The following is a 21,460-nucleotide window of genomic DNA, read 5'->3' on the forward strand; positions in this document are numbered from 1 at the left end:
CCTGAGAGTACATTTCGAATAAACTCCCAGTGATGCTGGTGCTTCTTGTTCAGAAATCTCACTTCGAGTAGTGAGGGCCTAGATAAAAAAAAGAAAAAATATATATATGTCTAATCACTGTATATATATATATATATATATATATATATATATATATATATATATATGTATAGCTAATCACTATAAAGACATTGGAGGAGTATCAGGTTGGAGAAAAAGATTGTGACTTTTGTTTTGGCACTTTGAAGCTAAAGTGCTTTTGAAACTTCCAAGTGGAGAAGTCACTTAGCAGTGGGTCTAGAGCTCAGAGAAGAGATCTGGACTGGAGATATAAATGTGAGTCATTAGCACATAGATCATAAATTAAACTCTGGGTCAGGATCTCCTAGGGAGAGGATGTAGAGTAAAAAAATAAGGAGCCATGGGGGAGAGCCTTGAAAAACATGAACATTCACTAAGTCGTTTGATATGTGTATCTCCTAGCACCATTAGCATATTTTTCATGAAATATTTTAAATGTTTAAAATAATATAGAATAATATAACAAGCCCCCCATGTACCTATCACACAGCTTTTTTGTATATTAATATTCACCATGTTGCTTCATATATTCAAGAAATACATTACAGGTGACACCTTTTGTAAGACCTCTCCCTAGAGGCAAACACGATCTTGAATTTGTTGTTTATTATTTTTATGTATATTTTTATCCTTGAGATATGTATGTATCTCCATCTATTCACGCAACCATAAAAACATATAGTATTGTTTTGCATGTTGTCAAATTTTATAAATGGTATTCGTTATGGATTGAAGATTTTTGTCCCTTCCACCTCCCACCCCAAATTTATGCTGAAGCTCTAACCCATAATGTGATGGCAGTAGAAGGTGGGGCCTTTGGGAAGGTATTTATGTTTAGATGAGATCATGAGGGTGGAGCCCCTATGATGGAATTAGTATCCTTTTAAGAAGACTAAGAGAGATCAGAGTTCTCTCTCAATGCACATGCAAAGAAGAGGTCATGCACACAGCAAGATGACAGCCAATTGCAAGCCAGGAAGAGGACAGTCACCAAGAACTGAATCTGCCAGCACCTTGATCTTGGGCTTCCCAGCCTCCAGAACTGTCAGAAATAAATGTCTGTTGTCTAAGCCTCTCACTCTTTGGTATTATGTATAGTCAGCCTGATCTGTCTGAGACACCAGGAAGTGAGGTGCTGCTGTAACAAATACCAAAAAATGTGGAAACAGCTTTGAAACTGGGTAATGGATAGAGGCTGGAAGAGTTTGCAGGTGCATGCTAGGAAAAGCAGAGGTTGCTGTGAAGGGACTGCAAAAGGCGATTCTGGTAAGAGCTCAGAAAGAAAGGAGAGCTGGAGACATCTTCTTAGAAAATACATAAATAACCATGAACAGAATGTTGGTAGAAAAGTCGATGATAAAGTCTGACTTCAGTGAAGTCTCAGATGGAAACCAGGAATATGTTATTGGACAACAGAGAAAAGGTGATACTTGTTATACAGTGGCAAAGAACTTGTCTGAATTGTGTTAGTATTCTAGTATTTTGTGGACAGAGAACTTGAAAGTGATGCAATCGGAAATTTAGCTGAGGAGATTTCTAAGAAAAGTGTTGAAGGAGCGGGTTGATTCCCCCTGACTGCTGGGGGAAGAGAGAAATGTATTGAAGAAGAAACTGTTAAGCAAAAAGGAATCAGAACTTAAATATTTGGAAGATTCTCAACTTGTCCATATTGCAAAAAATGAGAAAGTGTGTTTGGAATAGAACACCAAGGATGTGGCTGAGTGACCCTTTAATAAGGAGATGAGTGTGGGTGTGAAACGTGGGCCTAATCAGTCTTTTCAACAGCAACTCCAGGAATAGAAAATCAATTATAACAGCAAAGACACTGCCAGTTTGAACTAAAAGGGGCAGAGAAAGCAGGATGAGTATAATGAAGGCTGTCAAACTTCTTAGCTCCTATGGGACCAAACCATAGAGCTCTTCGGCTGTGAACATGCACTGCTCTTCAAGACAAGGGAAAAATGACCCCAAAGGCAATTCAGAGATCATCAGGGCTCCCTCCTCAGTTTCAAAGGGGAAGCCATCACCAAGGTTACAGCAGGCCAGTCAGGGGCCACTCGGCAGAGCCTCCAGGGAGCACAGTCCCCACCAGCCAGAGCCATGGGGAGCCATGGGGGCAGTGTACCTCCCACCACAGTGGGTCCTGAAAGCAGAACTGCTGCCCCAGTAAGTCCGAAAGGCAGAGCATCAAACCAAAGAGGATTATTCTTGAGCCTTAAGATGTTATGGTATTTACCTTGCTAGGTTTTGGACTTACTTGGGACCCATCACCACTTCTTTCTCCCTCTTGGAATGGGAATGTCTATCGTATGCCTGTCCCATCACTGCATTTCGGAAGCACATTACTTGTCTGGTTCCACAGGTTCACAGCTGGAGTGGAAATTTGCCGTGGGGGTGGATCATCCCTCCAGTCTCACCCATACCTGATTTAGATGATATTTAGATGAGGCTTTAGACTTTAGTGTAGATGCTGGAACTAGTTAAGACTTCTGGTTCTATTGGAGTGGAATGACTGTATTCTGCATGCAAGAAGGACATGTATTTCAGGGGTCCAGGGTGGAATGTTATGGACTGAATGTGTCCCCTCAAAATTCGTATGTTGAAGCCCTTAATTCATGATGTGATAGTATTTGGTGGTGAGGCCTTTGGGAGGCATTAAGACAGTATTATATTTTACTTCTGCAAATTGTTTTTATCAATCAGTATTTTATCTCTGAGGTGTAACCACGTTTGATACCTGTAACAACAGTTATTATTTGCCGTGTAGTATTTCATATGAGGAGCATATGAACTTTGAAGAAAGAGTAGGAAGTAATAGTCTGAAAGTAGAATTGAGAAGCAAGGAGGATGGTGACCCATTCCCAACCCTGAGAGGATAAGCACCCCTGAGAGTGTTCTGGGGAACGATGTCTTCAGAAGAAAGCTAAATTTCATCTGGGGACAAAAGCTGGAAGAGGCCTTTAGGACAAAAATTGAGGGTTAGCAGGGAGATTTCCCCCCCCCCTTCCCTCCCTTCCTTCCTCCCTCCCTCCCTCCCTCCCTTCCTTCCTTCCTTCCTTCCTTCCTTCCTTCCTTCCTTCCTTCCTTCCTTCCTTCCTTCCTTCCTTTTTTAACCATAGAATGGGAATTCTGGAATGAAAAATACATTGATGGAACAGTTGTAGAGCGAGGTAAATAAACTCTATAGGTTTAGGTCAGAGAAGAGGGGAATACAGTAGTACGTGGATGAGAGTGAAGGAATGAATAGGTGGCAGGAGGTCTTACCTTTGGAGGGTGAACAAGGTTTAAGTGGCCATAAGGATTTTAAAGAATTGGCATCAGGTGTCATCTGGTAGGCAGAGAGGAATGGGAAGCTTCTCTGAAAATACTGTATTCAGTAATGCCTGGAGTGATGACGCCGTGTGGGTATCCCAGCCAGGTGAGCAAGCAGGCCATGGTATTAGTTAATGCCCAGTATTCCAACCAACTGTTACAAATCAACCACAGGCCTTGGTGGATAAGAAATTTCAGGGTTCCTCAGAGTACCTTTGGACCCTGGCATCTACTCATTAGTCCATGACTCTACCAAGCGCACGGCTGCTCAAGCCAGAACCTGGCGGTCACCTGCATTCTACCTTCTGCATTTCTCTCCATTCTAGCCTCACGTTCCCCCTGGATATGCTGCCATCCAGTCTAGTAGGCTCTCTCCTCCAGTCTGGTCCCCCAGAGTTGTTTCCTTTTTCACCCTCCAAAATTTTTTTAAAAAGCTATTTTTTTCTTATGAAAAAGCCATATATGCTCACTGTAACATTAGTTCAGATAACATAGAAGGCAAAATAAAGCATGTAAAATTATCTCAAATCCTACAGCCTAGATATTACTACTATTAACATTTTGCTATCTCTTCACAGACTTTCTCTACATACTTTTTTTTTTTAGTTTAGTGAGACCATATAATATGTGTTCTCTTAAAATATATTATTTTCTAACAATATATCATGGAACTCTTTCTATCAATAAATTCCTATCTAAATCATTTTTTAGTGCAGACTTAGTATTCTGTTTTATGGATTTACATGATTTATTATCCAATTCCATATTGTTGGATAGGGTTTCCATTTATTTGTTACTATGTATAACAATATAAGGAACACCCTTACATGAATGGCTTTCATAAAACAAAAATCGGATCATGTCATAATTTTGTGCTCAAAATTCTTGTGTGGCCCTCCAGCCTGTGACCTTCAGGATTAAATCTAAATGCTTAGCATGACAAAAGAGGTCATTTGTAATCTGGTTTAGGCCTGCTTCCCCTCCATCCTGATTTCTCAATACAGCCCTGCCTGGGTGTCCCAAAATGCCTCCATTACAGTGTATTATCAATGTGTATTGACTTGTTCATCTTCCCAGCTGTTCCATAAACTCCTTGAGGCACTGTGTGCTTTATCTTCCGAGAAGAGTTAATGTAGGCACTCAATACTTGTCTGTTTGCCTGAAAGGCTAAATGACTAGCACACATGCTTGTGTATTTCCTTTCTTATTTCTCATTCCTTTTCATGGTAAGTATTTTCATGAGTATACTCTTTTCTTGGTCACAGTTTGTATTTTCTATTGATGTTGAATTCATTCATTCGTCCATTCATTCCATTTCACAAAAGCTGATTGAGCACCTACTATATGCCAGTTACCCTTATAGGTGCTGGGAAGTAGTGAACAAAACCTCCTGGACTTTACATTCTAATGAGGAGATAGACAATACATAAGGTAAATAAGTCACATATATGCTGTGTTAGAGAGTGATAAGTGCCAATAAGAAAAATAAAGTAGGGAAGGGGTTTTTGAAGTGTGTGTATATTGTGGAGGGTGGGGATGGGTGTTGATATCTTAGTTAGGTGGGAGGGAAAACCTTTCTTAAGAAGGGAGGGAGTTAGTCATGCTGTTTCTAGGGGAAGAGCATTCTATGCTGAGGAAAGATCAAGTGCAAAGGCCCTGAGGCAGAAACATACCAGACATGTTTGAGGAGGAGCAAGGAGGCCAGTGGCTCCTGTCAGGAAGAACTAGAGGGAGGATAGATGAGGTCAGAGTGGGGATAGCAAACCAGATGGCCATGGCATTGTCCGAACTTTGGAATTTTCCCTGAATGAAAAGAGAAGCCATGGGGTGGGGAGAAGGGGGGTGCTCTCATATGATTTGTCTTAACAGAATCTTCCTGGCTACTGTGTTGAAAACAGGCTGAGGGTGAACAGTTAGGTGGCTACTGCAATAATTCAGACAAGAAATTATTGTTTGGACAGGATGGTGGCAGTGAGAGTGACAGTAAATAATTGAATTGTGTATTTCTCCTGAACATGGTTTGCTCATGGCCAAGATATGGGATGTGAGAGAAGGAGCAAAATCACAATAACACCAAGGTTTTCAAACTTTTAAAACATAAAAACAATAAAAATTCTGTTTACCCAGCGAATACTTAATTTTGCCCCATTGGCCTAATTTCAGACTCACACTTAACTCAGCTATATTTAATTGAAATTGTCTCAGAGAGAGTTCTCTCTATGTGAACATTTTTGTGTTTGTTTACATGGTGTCACTATAAATTAGGGAGACTCATTTGTGTATGTGTGTCATAGAGGAACCAGTCTCATTATTTAATAAGCATATAACATACAACACCCAAATTCAGTTTTAATATTGGTCATAAAATTCCTTGGACCATGGTGCTCCAGTAATAAAATTTCCCTGAATTTTGCAAGTGCATTTGCTTAGCACCTGGATCACTCTTCAGTAAATGAGTCCAGATGACTCTAAATGAGTTAATAAATAAAGCAAGCCTGCCTTTTACCCACAGATTTTCTAAGTGCCATGTTAATAGCTATAAATGGAAATAAAGTACTTACAATAAACCAATTATTTTCCATTTTGATTAAATTATTCAAAAGTCACATAGTGTTATAAATCTTAAAATATAGAGTAATATCAATAGATTTGCACTAGCATAAATTTTTAAATAATGTGAATATGATATATTTAAGGATTAATGACAAAAATTATCTTAATACAGGGAGTGTCACTTTTTTTTAATGAAAATGTAAAAAGTCTCTTAAAACAGCAGACTGGTCTCTTTGAGACTGTTAGACACCCTGGAATTTGATCCTTTCTGCTCTCACTTATGAACAGAGAATTCATCTCTGGGAGGCTGATGATGAAAAACTCCATATTTATTTGGAGCCGTGTCTGTTCCTTTCCACGAGATACTTTTATAGTGATACGTGGAAGAGCAAAAAATGCACCCATTTTCTAGGTGATAGAATGCCTACCTTGTATGTTTCCAGGGTATTCTCCAATTTTGACTTTCAACCTTGAGAAGTCATTTAGGTAGGACCGTGACTACCAACTATACAAGTTAAGCGACCCTTTTATAAAATTCAGCAGTGAATTGCTTATAAAATGTACACTAAAAAATTAAGATGCCAGTTACTGAATTGAAATGTCCAAGGTGCCCAGCAAAGCCCAGTGCCCTGAGATGGCAGAAATCTCAGGCATGTCTAACAAATGCCAGAGCTTTGAGATAAACACTAATGTACTGCCATTTACCTCTCTAAAATCTTTTTATGAACAGGTAGAACTAGAAAATGAAAATGAGTTCCATGTGGAAAAATGATATTGACATCTAAAATTGATGGTTAAGAACATGATCTGGCATCTCTAGTGACCTTGCGTAAGGTCTGGGTGCTTTGGCTAAGTTTCTTAAGCTCTCTTTTACTTTCTTTGCAAAGTGTATCAAATGGGGATAATAATTGTTGCTACCTGATAAAGTTGCTGTGAGGATTAAATGAACAGTTTAATGTAAAACTCTTAGGACAGTTCCTAGCTTATTATAAACTCTTAAAAAATGTTGGCTGTTATTATTATCTAAGCATATAATGGAATTCTTGAGTTGACATATATTGGTAAATTGCATATTAAGAGACTACATTAGAACGAGGAAAGAAAATAATTCCAGGGGAATCTTTACCCTGGCTATTCTTGTGTACTGTTTTATTTTCATCAGTGAGTGAGTAAAATTCCTGCCAACAGCCAGGTGGGGAGGATTTCTAAACTGCATGTAAGATTTTTAGTGTTTGAGCCATAAGATCTTGTATCAATATTAATAACAATCAAAAGGGAAGAAGTTGGCCAATGCTGAAATCATTTTTAGTTGGTTCTGAAAAATGAGGTAAACATGATGCAGTATCAGATGATGCCAAGAGGAGCATTCACGATCACCATGAAAACTGGGCCACACTGTCTGCTTTCCCAGTCCCACCATCCTTCAAACTGAATTTATTCGACATCCCACAAAAATTGATTGTCTTACTTTGCTATCATGCTCTGCTATCTACCGTTATCATCACTGAGGGTTTCTGGATTTTGTAGGCACAGATATATAATCTGAAATCAAGAGCTCACACTGGAAAAGAGCAGAATTTGCATGGGGGCAGGGGGTCCGTGGCACATGGCATATTGATGTGGCAGTTTGCATCTGAGAGTAAAGATGAAAAAGCTAGGGTGAATGAATATAGTAACCTCACGGTTGTCATGTGGGTATACAAATGTAACATACTATTTGATATCCATGTTTCCCATATGTATTCTGAATCTTTCGTTAAAAGCAGGAATTACTAAATCATGTGAGAACTTATTATTCTGTAACGCTTGTAGTATTTCCATTGATATTTTTAAATAGTTGCATAGCCTAAATCCAGAATATATGAATCTTCTATTACATCAACAAATGTGTCTGCAATGGCATGTGTCACTAACGCCAGCAATATTCCAACAGAGGACAGTGTTCAGTCATTGTTTCTAAAGCGTGAAACAGAATCTAGAGCTTTTTAATTAAGGGTTTCTGCTTAAGAGTGTAATTCCAACTTACAAATGTGTGTTTTTGAAAAACATGTTATTTAAGATTGTCTCCTCCATGGAGGGGTGGGGGAAATAAGAGTTTACTGGATACTGAGTTTCAGTTTGGGAAGATAAAAAGTTCTGGAGATGGACGGTACTGATGGTTGTATAACAGTGTGAATGTACTCAATGCCACTGAACTATACATTTAAAAATGGCTAAAATGGTAACTTTTATGTATTTTTACCACAATTAAAAGTTTTTAGAATTATCTTTTCCAAAACGAAAGGGCTTTCCAGCATATCTATAATGTTATGATAACATTATTTTCCTTAAAGCAACTCTAATAAAACAAATACGAATATGCAAGTAAAAATACATTAAGAAAACATCAATTTCAATATGGTAAAACATTTAAATAAACTGGTTTTGAGGTGGAGAAGAAAAATATTAAAACATTAGCTGCAGAGATCATAAGGATGATCTCTTGATTTTATTCTTATCTTGATGACCTTGTAGTTTAGTGGAATGGTTTCTAGCTTCACTGAAAAGTTTAGAGATGACTTTTTATTGACTTCAGTCAAAGAAAGAGAAGATTATTCAATAAAGACCATAAACATTAAACTTCTGGTATTTGGAAGTTGTATTAGATTGAATTTCAGGTATTATGTGCAGAATAAAGTGCTTTTATTATGATCACTCCTCTTTTCAACTCTCTATATTTCCAGTTTAATGGCATAATAATGGTATGACTGGGATTTACCAGCCAGAGTTATAAATATGTAACATTCATTTCTAGGTAATATATTACACTATTATTTCATGAAGAAGTAGTTGCCCTTGATCTAAAAATGGATATTTGATTTGAATAAATAATTCTGGAATTTATGTGTTACTCTAAGTTATCCTATCCTCCCAGATGGTGAATTGCTTTTGTGAGATGCCAAAGTTAGATAAATTATAATTACCTTCCAGAATCTTCAATATATACGATGGTTATTTTAAAACCCAGCTTAAAACCTTTGTGACCTAAATACTTTAATTTTTACCATACCTATTGCCTTAGCTGCGATTCATTAAAAAATAGCTGTATATCCTGATAACTATGTTTCTTTATTGAAATATTGACAGAAAACTCTTCATATATATAAATAGTCATCTAGTTAGCAAGTTCTTTTTAATGATTCCATTTCTTATAGAATTCAGCTGTACAATTCATACACTTACAAATATTGTTTCAACTTACTGAAAAAGGAAAAGAGCGCATAGATTCTTGTGATTAGCATCACCTTAAGACCATAGCACTGGTAGGGATCTTACATTGTAAACTCCAGTTGAACTGTAGAGAAGCCAATAGCTTAACTCACAACCATTGTTAGATGGACATAGGTAGTGAGGTGAACATGACTTTCACCCCACAAAACCAGTTGTGCAAAAAAATGGCATACACATTTGTTTTTGTAAGCAAAATTAAATCTCATTCCAAGATGGTAGCACGTTTAACCTCAGTTAATTGGGCACTCCCCTACCCCCAAGGTCATTTGACGGTACCAGGTTCTTACACTGACTGGAACAGTGGGGGATGGGAATGCTCCTTTGGTCTTTGGTTCCCACTGGTCCTTGCTGTGGCCTTCTTGTCTGTGTCTGTGCTAAGCTTGACTGTTGTTCTTTTTTTTTTTTAATTTTTATTTTATATTGGAGTATAGTTGATTAACAATGTTGTATTAGTTTCAGGTGTACAGCAAAGTGATTCAGTTATACATATACATGTATCTATTCTTTTTCAAATTCTTTCCCATTTAGGTTATTACAGAGTATTGATCAGAGTTCCCTGTGCTATACTGTAGGTCCTTGTTGGTTATCTATTTTAAATATAGCAGTGTGTACGTGTGAATCCCAAACTCCCTGTCTATCCCTCCCTCCACATCTCCACCCCCCCCACCGCCAGTAACCATAAGTTCATTCTCTAAGTCTGTGAGTCTGTTTCTGTTTTGTAAATAAGTTCATTTGTATCATTTTTTTTTAGATTGTGCATATAAGCGATATCATATGATATTTGTCTTTCTCTGTCTGACTTACTTCACTTAGTATGATAATCTCCAGGTCCGTCCATGTTGCTGTAAATGGTATTATTTCATTCTTTTTAGTGGCTGAGTAATATTCCATTGTATATATGTCCATATCTTCTTTATCCATTCATCTGTTGATGGACATTTAGGTTACTTCCATGTGTTGGCTATTGTAAATAGTGCTGCAATGAAAATTGGGGAGCACGTATCCTTTCAAACCATGTTTTTCTCCAGACATATGTCCAGGAGTGGAATTGCTAGATCATACGGTAGCTTTATTCTTAGTTTTTTAAGGAACCTCCATACTGTTCTCCATAGTGGCTGTACCAGTTTACATTCCCACCAAGACTGTAGCATGGTTCCCTTTTCTCCACACCCTCTCCAGCATTTATTATTTGTAGACTTTTTGATGATGGCCATTCTGACTGTTGTGAGGTGATATCTCATTGTAGTTCTGATTTGCATTTCTCTAATAATTAGTAACGTTGAGCATCTTTTCATGTGCCTCTTGGGCATCTGTATGTAGATCAGTTGGAACTGGATGTTGTTCTTTGACTATTGCTGCCCACATTTCCTTCTTTGCAGGGCTGGATTAGGACCTGTAGATTGTCCCAGCACTGAGAAAATTATAATTCCTAATAAAAGTCATACTACACTTTCAAAGCCCAGTATGTGGATGTTGAGTTCGATTGGATTTCGGGAATTATATGCACAATTTGTATACTGAGATGAAAACAGCTTCTTTCTATAGTTTTTTAATGCAAAGGTCTTGAAAGTTTCATTGTAGGTGAACTTATTTGGAGGGAGGGCCCTGCCTTTGTGGGTGCCCTAAACACATGCTTAATCTGTTAGATGGTACAGTGCTGCCAATTCAGGCTTACTGAAAAGTAGTTCAGAGACAACTGTGCATAAGAATATCCCTAAATGAGTCAATTTTTTTCTTCCTATCTGAAAATTCTTCCTAACCACTTTATTAGGACATATTTTTTGACTTGTGTTTTCAAACAGTGTCAGTGTAAGTGTAAAACTGATCAAACTTTTTCACCAGTCCTTTCCTGGAAAGTGAGTTGGTTAGATGCTCTGGTGAGATTAGAGGTAGGTGACCAACTTCAAAATCATGAAGATTTGCTCTTATGTTTTCTTTTAGTAGTTTCTTTTTAAGTTTTGCCCATGTATCTATTAATCATAGTTCCTTGCGCTCTCCAAATATCCCTAGTTGGATGATAAATTGTATTGTCACCCAAGTTAGAGGTGAAGTCAATGAAATAGAGTAAAGCTCCCTGACCTATAAGGATTTCATAACTCTGGTTGTGATCTCAGTAGCATCATTCTCTAACACAGTTAACCAACGCAGATTATCCACATACAAAAGCAAGAATCATATGGCCCTAAGGAAACAGAGCGAAAGCAGTTTTTTTAAAAAAGGTAGAATGAGTCAAATGGTAAGAAGATAAACCAAAGCTCACAATTCTCTTCTTTCAGAAGTCTACAACTGCTGTACTTTAAAAACCCGGAAGTCCAATTTCTTTTCCATTCCTAACATGGTTTATTCAATTCCTGCTGTGGAAACAGTGTGGCTATATGCCATCATGCTGAGTAGGGTGTGTCTTAACTTTAAAATATCAATCCGTGGACAATTTTGTATTTTCTCTTAAAGAATTTAAATACATATTTTACAAGTGAATTTCATAACTTACTGGAATTGGTGACTAGTATTTGCACAGCCACTTCAGCGATATAAATCCAGGGTTTAAAAAAAAAAAGTGTTATTGCAGCTAAGCTGAGGGCTATTCCACTTTCTCTATGGCCCAGCAATGGCCTTGTCATCTCTTTACCCATTCTAACGATACCACTTTAATTATCCTGATAGTAATGAACTTTAGACTTGATAAGAGATCTGCATGGCTATGAGCTGCTTATCAGGTCAGCTTAGCTATGAGTTCACAATGGTTCATAGTAAACTCTTGTGTAGAATTTAATTATAATAATGCTGAATTTGGACCTTAAGAAATATTTTCTTGTTCATCTCTCTGAACAATTGGATATTCCTTTGAGTTTCAACCCTTGAGTGTAGTACTAAAACAGATAAACTTCTATATTTGAATGTAAACAAGTCTGTTAATCATTGTTTTGATATTTTTAGCCTTCAAATATCTTTGGGCCACTGATACTCCTTTTTTGATATTGCTCTTATAAGAAAAAATGTAATACATTTTAACTTTCAACTCCACAAACTTGAGTTATTTGAGGATTCAGCATATAGAAGGATTCTTTTTCTGCCTTTTGGTATCTTATTACCCAAAGACTAATATTACAGTCAGACAAACACCCGGTTTTTCTACATTTGTTTTGGCTTTGTCCCTTGAAGCTGAAGAAGGTATAACAACCAAATGCCTGTTTACCAAGACAAGCAGTTGCTTTGTTGGTTCTGTCAGTCTTTTTGTACCTTGTGATTATTTCAGAAAAAGTATTTGGAGTGGTGTTACATGTTTATCAGTCCCAAGAATAGCTCTGTGGAGCACAACACAAATGTAAAAAAAAAAAAAAAATGCCAGTGGAACTCTGGATTGTTTTTATTAGTTATAGCTCTGAGGACTTTGAAGTTGTAAAGTGCTTTTAAATTATTCATTAAGCATCTCTGTATCAGAAATAATTCATTATTGCATTACTCTCTCCATTTTCAAAATGAGTCCATTTGTTTGGTCATTTCAGACAGCCAGTAAAGGATGGAAGTTCATAATTCATTTGCTCCTATTGCTCGTGTATTTAGGGAACGGTGTTATAGTTATCAAGACATGGAGGGGGTGTTTCTCCCCCCAGCCCTACTGCAGTCATTCAGCGTCCTAGCTGATGCTGAAGAGTGACTTGCAAAAGGAGTGTGGGGTGGGCGGGATGAGAATCACTGCAGAGGTGAGCCTCTCTTCTTTATGGCAGTTTGTGTCATCCTGTGGGTGTACCTTGGCAGAAACAAGGTTAGGAACCATTGCTCTTGGGTTAGTCTAATAAATATAGATCAAATTATCCTCTTCAGATCTCCTGGGAAAATACGGAAAACTAGCACCTGACTAGAAGTGTTCTAATCCAGTGCTTCTCGAACTTAAAAAGGCAAATTCTGGTTCAATACTCTCAGGCAGAGTCCAAGAGTGTATTTACTAACAAGTTCACAGGAAATGGGATGCTGCTGGTGCAGGGACAACACTGAGTGGCCAGGGCCTCAGTGGTCCAGGCTTGCAGTGGGCCCCTCAGGGGACTGGAGTTGGAAGGTGAAAGAACAGGGCCTATCATGGGACAAGGCAAGCAGTTGCTCCTGTGGACAGAAGGCGCAGGGAGGAAGCTGCAGCGAGCACCCAGGGACAGGCGCTGAAGATGCAGCACTGATACAGCAGCAACCCTGGGACAGGTGCTGAAGATGCAACACTGATACAGCAGCATCCGTGGGACAGGCGCTGAAGATGCAGCACTGATACAGCAGCATCCCTGGGACAGGCGCTGAAGATGCAGCACTGATACAGCAGCATCCCTGGGACAGGCGCTGAAGATGCAGCACTGATACAGCAGCATCCGTGGGACAGGCGCTGAAGGTGCAACACTGATACAACAGCATCCCTGGGACAGGCGCTGAAGGTGCAACACTGATACAGCAGCATCCGTGGGACAGGCGCTGAAGATGCAACATTGATACAGCAGCATCCCTGGGACAGGCGCTGAAGATGCAACATTGATACAGTAGCATCCCTGGAAAACTCTTCAGAGATGAAAGCAGACTTATTTTAATTGAGAGAAGATCTCTCAGAAGGTTGCTAATGCTTGCCCAGGTGGACAAGAAAGATTATTTACACAGTGGCATGAAAGACAACTTCAGCAAAACTTTTTGGATGGGATGTAGGAGAGAAATTGGTTCATCAAAATGCAGTAATGCATGTGAAAATACTTTGTGAAATGTACAATGGTACTCAGATGTAGGGCATTTGGCATTGATACTTAGTTAAGTCAACCAACATGGAGCTGGGGGTCCGATAAAGATTATTACCAAGGGGTAGTGAGGAAAGAAGAGATTGTTGCAGTCATGTCAGAGAATGGACAGCCAGTTTTAAAGTTGATGAACGGAGGAAAGGGAGTAGATGTATGTGATGACAAGATCGTTTGCTTAGGGAAGAATTGACATCTGTGAGTTGAAAGAGACCTTAAATGTCCCTTGGACCAGCTTCCTCATTTAATATAGGAGCAAACGTAGGTCCAAAAACAGAGGTGCACAAAAGTCACTCAGCAAGCAGAGCAGTGACCCCTTTGGGGCTGCAAGACTTAGCCTATAAAAAGACAGGATGCCCAGTTAAATTTGAATTTCAGATCAACAAAAATAATTTTTAGTATAAATATGTCCAAGGAGCACAATATTTGTGACATACTTATAATAAAAAAATTTGTTGTTGATCTGATATTCAAATTTAATTGGACATCCTGTATTTTATCTGGAAACACTAAATTTGTTGAAAATTCAGTACTTTTTGGTAAACAGAGATATAGGAAAGATGAGGAAAATATACTAGCCTTGTATTTAGAGCATAAGCTCCATCAGGGTGTGCGTTTCTGTGTGTTTTATTTCCTGGAGATTCCCCAGAATCTAGGTCAGTTGAATGAGTGAATAAAGGTATGGGAATGTTCAAGGTATTGTGGCTTGTAGGATGCTTAACATACAAAAGAACAGAACTCAGATTAAGATATTCTCTGTGGCTGATATTTCACTTTTTCAGCAGGGTAGATCTTGGGCAAACTTCTCAAGAATGTTCACTATGGCAAATATGGTACAAAAGAAAGATAAGATTGTGAAAATGAATTTTTGAGTCATATTAGGGTTTGAAAGTTATTTATCACTAGTTTATTAGAATCTTCAAGAGTAATTCTGAGGACTTTGATTAATAACTTAAAGTGCAGCACATAGCACAAACTGATCTGATTTGGAAAATACTTCTGAAAAAATAAATACTTCAGAGCTCATTTTTCACCAAAGGGAAATATGACAGAGGTACTGATTGCTGGATCCTGGCCACAGTGTCTCTGCCATCAAGGTGGATGCAGGTGGAGCTGAGCAGAGTATCTTCATCTAGATCTAAATCAGGGCTGAGAGAACTGATTGGGTTCACCCAGATATAAGCATCTTTGAAAACAACCACAATCTTGTTAGATTTCTTAAATTGAGACTTGTGGTAGAAAAGGAATTGATGAAAGTATAAGAAAACAAGTACAACAGTCATTGGTTAAGAATTTCCTCTGAGTGAGCATGCATCCAGCAGGATTCATTCCATCTCATAAGAATCCTGTGAAGAAGGTATTATTACCTCCATTTTTCAGATGAGAACATTGAGGCAGAGAAAAATGAAGTATTTAACTTAACACACAGAAAATGGTGAAAAGGGGTTTGAACCTAAGTCTCTCTCTATGGTGCAATAATGTATATCAACTCATTCTAAGAATAACAGAATTCTGCAAAATATAATATTTCCTTATTTTACAAAAAAATCATCATTGAAAATAATTACAAATAGATCCTATTATCATGACTGTAGCTTTATTAACATGAAGTTAATTTTGCAGTTATTATCTTACCTGAGTCTGTCAGGTAGTGTCTGGGCAGGGAGCAGGTGGTACTCTTGTCAGGAAATTGAGGAGAGTTTAATGAAGGGAATATTTTCAAACGTACGGACAGGGTTAAGAGAACAAATGGGAGTCCGTGATGGGCCAGGAAGTAGCAACAGCTGGGATCAGTTATTGTCCCGGGACCCTGAGGCAGCATTGAAGGCAGCAGTTACCAGAAGTAGCTACAGGAAGGGGACAACCGACAGGTAAGGAGCTGATGTCTTCCAGGAAGGATACAGCCAATTTGTTGCCACTAGAGAGGAGCAAAACCAAACACAGTTTAAGGTAAAAACAGACAAAGCAGCAAACCCCTGCCCTCCCTCTCTTCTCGCAGTCCAGTCTCTTGCTGGTGGCCAGCGCTAACTAAACTCCACCAGAAGCCCGAGGACAAGAGGGCCACTGATCTAGTCTACAGGCTTCCAGGACACAGAGCAGGGTGGAGAACGGAGCATGTTGGCTCTGGAAGGGCAGATGGAAAATATCCATTGCACACCACTTTACTGCCATGGTTACATAGCTCAATAATCTTACTTCCCCTTCTCCTGCACTCTGGTTTTCCATATCCCTTCCTTTTCTCTCCCAGTTCTCTCTCCTGCAGTTGCCCCCTCCGTGCACTGCTCTGCACTGGGGCCACTAGTGCTACTTCCTGCACTTAGGTCATTTATCCTGGCGCTATAGGTCCAGTGTCTGTGAAGCACCTGTTTCTTCCCAGCACCATCTCCAGGTGCACTGAGGGACACGTATTCTGAGGCACATCTCACTAACAGCCCCCTCCCTGGTCACCTGATCCCTTGGTTTTCTGATTTTACTTGTGAGGCCTTTCTTCCTTGTCAACCACTGGCAAACGAGTTATCTGCCTCTGGTTGCTCCAGGATGTTAAGAGTTCTAAAGGTATTTCCCTCAAATGGCCACCCTCCTAGGAAATCAAGTAGCCCCTGTCTCCACGCAGCGTCTGATTTCCTCTTGCGTTTCTACCCTTAGGAGCAGTGGAAATTTCTCAGTCCCTAGTATTTATTACCCAACAGAAGCCACAACTCACCAGGCACAGCCTCAGAGCACTGGCACTCAAAGGACATAGTCCAACAATGGGAGAGTTTTCTTTTTCTTTCTTTTTAATTAAGGCTTTTACTTCCTTTCCTTGAATATTCAGAAGAGGATACATAAAACAAAACAGTATTTCAGGAAATTCTTTTCCCCCTTCATCTCCTTCCCCACCATCTCTCAGCTCCTCGAGTATCTTTCTTCTAAATCTTCCCCAAGCCCCTCCACCAACTCTAACCCATGTATCTTCCCTCTTTCTTTCATTTCTAGACCACAAAAGTCCCAGAGAACTTGCCTGGCAACAGAACCCTGCTCTGAGGCAGAGAAGGGAAAGGAACTGAGCTGGTAGAGGCAGAGCCCTTGTTAGAAGACAGAGGATGAGAGAGGCATCAGGCATTCGTGCCTGAATAATTTCTCCTCCACAGCGCTAAGATCATGATGGAGTGAGAATAGCAGCCCTGAAGATGTGTCAAAAGGCTTTTAAACTTTTAACAACTTGATACTAACGGCATATGGATTACAGTCTCACAACCAAAGTCACTTTCCATGTGTAATTTTTGCAATGGCTGCCATCCATGGAGTGCTTGCTCTGTACCAGGCGTTTTACCAGGGATTTTAACATATTTTATCTCTAATGTTCACATCAAATCTGTAAGGGAGTTGATACCAGCCCCGTTTTACAAACGAAGAAGCTGAAATGCAGAGCCATGATTTGAGCTAACAATGACTCTAAAGTATGTGATTTTTCATTAATAATAGCACGAATATAGTAGCTTCCAGCAGTTGGACAAATGCTTTCGTCAGTCCTCATGCTATCGTGCATGCAGCATTTTTAATCTTCACATACACCCAATGATGTACTAGTGTTAACACCACTCTATGGATGAGGACACTGAGGGTCAGAGAGACATAGGCACCTTATTGGCCACACAGCTAGTACCCATCAGTCATAACTTGAACGCAGGTTCATCGGACTTCAGGTGTGTTCTCTACATCACTGGTCTATATTCTCATGATGCCTGCTTTATAATATTATATACCAGGAACATATACTATATTAATATCGTAGCTTCTTACTTAGCAAATTTCTGGATAATTAGGTGGAGAGAGGGGGTGGTATTTCTAAGAGGCAAGAAAGAATCCACTTGGCAGGACTTCCTGAGATAAGGCTTGAGAAGCATTACAGTGCAGTCAGCGAAGACTGGGATGGAGCAGTGCAGTCCATGCCAGTCATTTTGAAATAGAGAAATTCGGGGTTCATGAGGTGAATCAAGAGAACACAAATAGCGACTGATCCTATGAAACAGGAACCGAGGGACAGATTACAGTATTCACATGTCTTAAGTCAATGTTTACTAGTTAGCCCATTCCTTTAAAGGTAATCCAGTAATAGTCATCTTTCCCTGGGGGAGTCCCAATAGTTTGGATTCTTTCCTTTGTGATTGGTTCCCATTTAGTACAGGACTCAACTCAAGCACTCATGGATATTCTTGATAGCTCTTAATTATGCCAAATTATATTGGAGTGGGAAGTGAGGGAAGTGTACTGTATCTAGTTAAAAATATGACTGTGCTAGTTTTGTGTTTATTCATCTGCAATGAATAAAATATGGAGATGTTTTGATAAAACTATACAAATTTTGGCTTGACTAGTCAATTGTCTCATGAGAATTGGCAACAACAACAAAAATAGTTGTGAAGTAATTTTCAGAAGCCCACAGATGAACTGTTCCATAGACTTCAGGTAATTTTTTAAGTTGTATATTTTCAAACAAAATTTCAGTTTTGTTAGAAGTAAACCATTCAGGTTTTGGCAGATTAAGATCATTTTTAATGTTAAAATATAAATATTTGTCTGGTGACTTCTGACATGATTTCATGGAGTGGTTTTTTTCTTTCCCGATTTTAGGGGAGGGTAAGTTGAGGGTACTATCCTTTTGGGATCAAGGAAAGTTGTCCTAAATCATACACTCAAAACATTGTCCTCTCTACCAGCCTATTGTTCACATACTTTACCTTCTACTTCTCCTACAGCCGAACTTTACAGGTGAAGAAGTTGAGACTCAGAGACACAAGTCTGTAAAAGGGCACTTAATAGGACCCAAATCTTGAGCCTTCCTTTCCCCAAGTCAGTTGCTAATGTAAATCCTGCTCTTTCCAGGGTAATGTTTCTTCAGTGTTATTTTTCTTGAATTTTTATCACATCTGAGGTGCTGTGCCAATACTCAATACAGAGGCCATGAAGTACCCCGGAAGTTCACAGAATGGGGCAATTTTTTTTTTTGAAAATTGACCCTAAGACCACACCTTACTGGTGCTGTGGCTTCTGGTGAAAAATTCAGATCCCTGGGTCCCAGTGGGGGCCTATGGAATCTGAATCTCTGAGCCAGAGCCATTGAAGAGAATACCAACGTGAACAGAACTGATGGTAACACAATGAGATGAGGGAACAGTAGTGCCGAATGGGAGGAGAAGGGAATGTCAGGAAGAGGCACTCTCTGCCCCCTTTCTGATTATTAGAAGGCAGCTAGGCACTGCGTCCTGTTGGCCTTTGATGACAAATAAAGTAGCGCATACATACGATGATCCTGCGTGCAGTTCATCCTGGTTATCTACGTTTGGTTTGTAATCTACCAGATCTGTTTCTTGATACATATAGATTGCTATTCAAAAACGTGTGATGTTAACATCCAGAAGATGGATGAAGTTTAAGCTGTATAGGCTAATCCTAGCACTTTAAATTGACTCATTTGTAGGTAGTAAAAGATTGTGCTGTCCATACAGTCAGGATGATTGCAGTTTCTTCTCTCGAATTATATAGTCCATGAATGGGTATTGATTTCCATTTCTCCTTTTGCAAGATTATAATAAGGAGGGCAATGATGCTGATACCAAGAAATTCAATGCAATGAACTTTTTATTATTAGAGATAAAAATTAATCCTCAATTCCTTTGGCCTTTTAATTGCTAACTGTGGAGTCAGTCAAATGTGGAGGCTGAAGAAGCACCAAGGGATAATGTAATCACAACTCTTCAAACAATTGTATCTGTCTGGAGAATGAAGACTGATGATCTGGAAAATAGATCTCATTGTTTCAGTAGTAGAATTATGGGCCTTGCCAGTGGCTATTAAGAGAGATTCTCTGGGAAACTCTTTTCCAAAAGGAAAAAAAGAGATACTTGTTAGATGCAGAAAATTTAATTCAGCCACTTTTCATTAAGCAAGGCCCAAAACTCTTGTAATTCCCAAGTTCATAGTTGACAAGAGGCCCCAGAGCAGTAATTATCCATTTTTCAAGTTTCCTGATAGAAAGCTCTTCAATTAGACATAGACAAGGAGGAAATTATGGTAAAAAGAAGGGTATTTTGTCCTTTCTAAAGAGCACTAGGAAAAAAGAAACTATATAACAATGTTAAGAGATAATTATATTAAATGAGTTAAGCACTTTGAATTGCCTTAAAAGATGTTAAATTACTTTCAGTATTACCATTTCACTTACAGTGCTTAAATTTTTAATTCAGAAAATAAACTTGCATTCAGTATTCCTTTATGTTTTCTAAATTCTCAGGGAGGATAGGTTGCCTTGGGCATCCTTGGACATCCCTTGGAAAAATAGGTTATTCTGTGTTTTTTGTTCAAAGTGCCAATGAATGTCTGAAATGTGATTCAGTCTACTTGTCATGCTGTTAGGAAGATTGATTAGTTGTCTCACTTGTCGATTCTTATGTTATTCGACAAGCATTGTTTGCATGGCCGTAATTTTTTTCTACCTTCCTCATTCATATATGAGGCAGATGTAGCTATAAATGATTGACTTAGTATAAGGCTATAGGAAGTCATGGATTCATATAAGTAAGAGGAAATGCCTCCCTCTTTGTTCAGCCACATAATGGTAGCACATGAATATTTTATTTTACCATTTTAAAGTGGAAGAAGCTTAGAAGGTGAGTCCAAGTGACCTCATCCTCTCATTTGTTTATGACATAGTGTTTCTTGTGATTTTCTGCTAAGCAGAGAGTGAAGATATAACTGTTTACCTCAACAGAGTAAATGGAAGCAGCTCTACAACCATGTTCCACAAACACACTGAACTCTGAGTATGTATCTGTCCAGGGCTTATTTCTAGTCTAAGCACAAAGGTGATACTACAGAGCATACAATTAGAATGGTTAGAAATGGTCACTGGCATTTTGCATAATTTTGATCTGCTAATGGAGACCCCTGCTAGCAGACGGTGAAAGTGAATGGCTTGAAAACCAGATTATATGTGCTTATTATTATTATTATTAGAAGGTTGTAAGGTCCCTCATGAAATGTGAAAAACTTTTCTTTCTAAATTCTATAACCTTTCTTATTTTAAAATTAAAAATGGGAAATGTCATATGAGAATGGCACTAAAAGATGAAGAAGTTGGGGAATCAGGGAAAATTGGAAACAGATAAAACACTTAGGCTCTAAACATGGTTTGTTCAGGATGTTCAAGATAAAGTGGCCACATTAAAAAAAAGAAATGAACATTAATATTCTTTAGTGGTAAAGTAATAAATGTGTGTATGTGGTTTTTTTGTAACCCATGTCAAAAACATAGAAATGAAAAGATAAGAAAAAGTAAGCTGGAACAACTGTCTCACCACACTTCTTCTACCCTTCACAGGGAGTCACCATTAGCCACTGAAGCTTCCCATCTTAATTCTGTGTGTGGTTGTGTGGGGCATTTTTTTAAAACAAAAATGGGATGCTTTTGTACTTACTATTTGGAAGGTACTTTTGGTCCC

At 38.7% G+C, this 21,460-nt stretch overlaps 1 protein-coding gene across 9 annotated transcripts in view; it reads left to right on the forward strand.

Moving 5' to 3' along the window:
* Nucleotides 1-21,460, forward strand: part of ZNF385B (zinc finger protein 385B) — a 390,846-nt gene that overhangs the window by 131,661 nt on the left and 237,725 nt on the right. The window lies entirely within an intron of this gene.

Source organism: Globicephala melas, chromosome 7 (assembly GCF_963455315.2).
Source record: "Globicephala melas chromosome 7, mGloMel1.2, whole genome shotgun sequence".
NCBI classification, from domain to species: Eukaryota; Metazoa; Chordata; class Mammalia; order Artiodactyla; family Delphinidae; genus Globicephala; species Globicephala melas.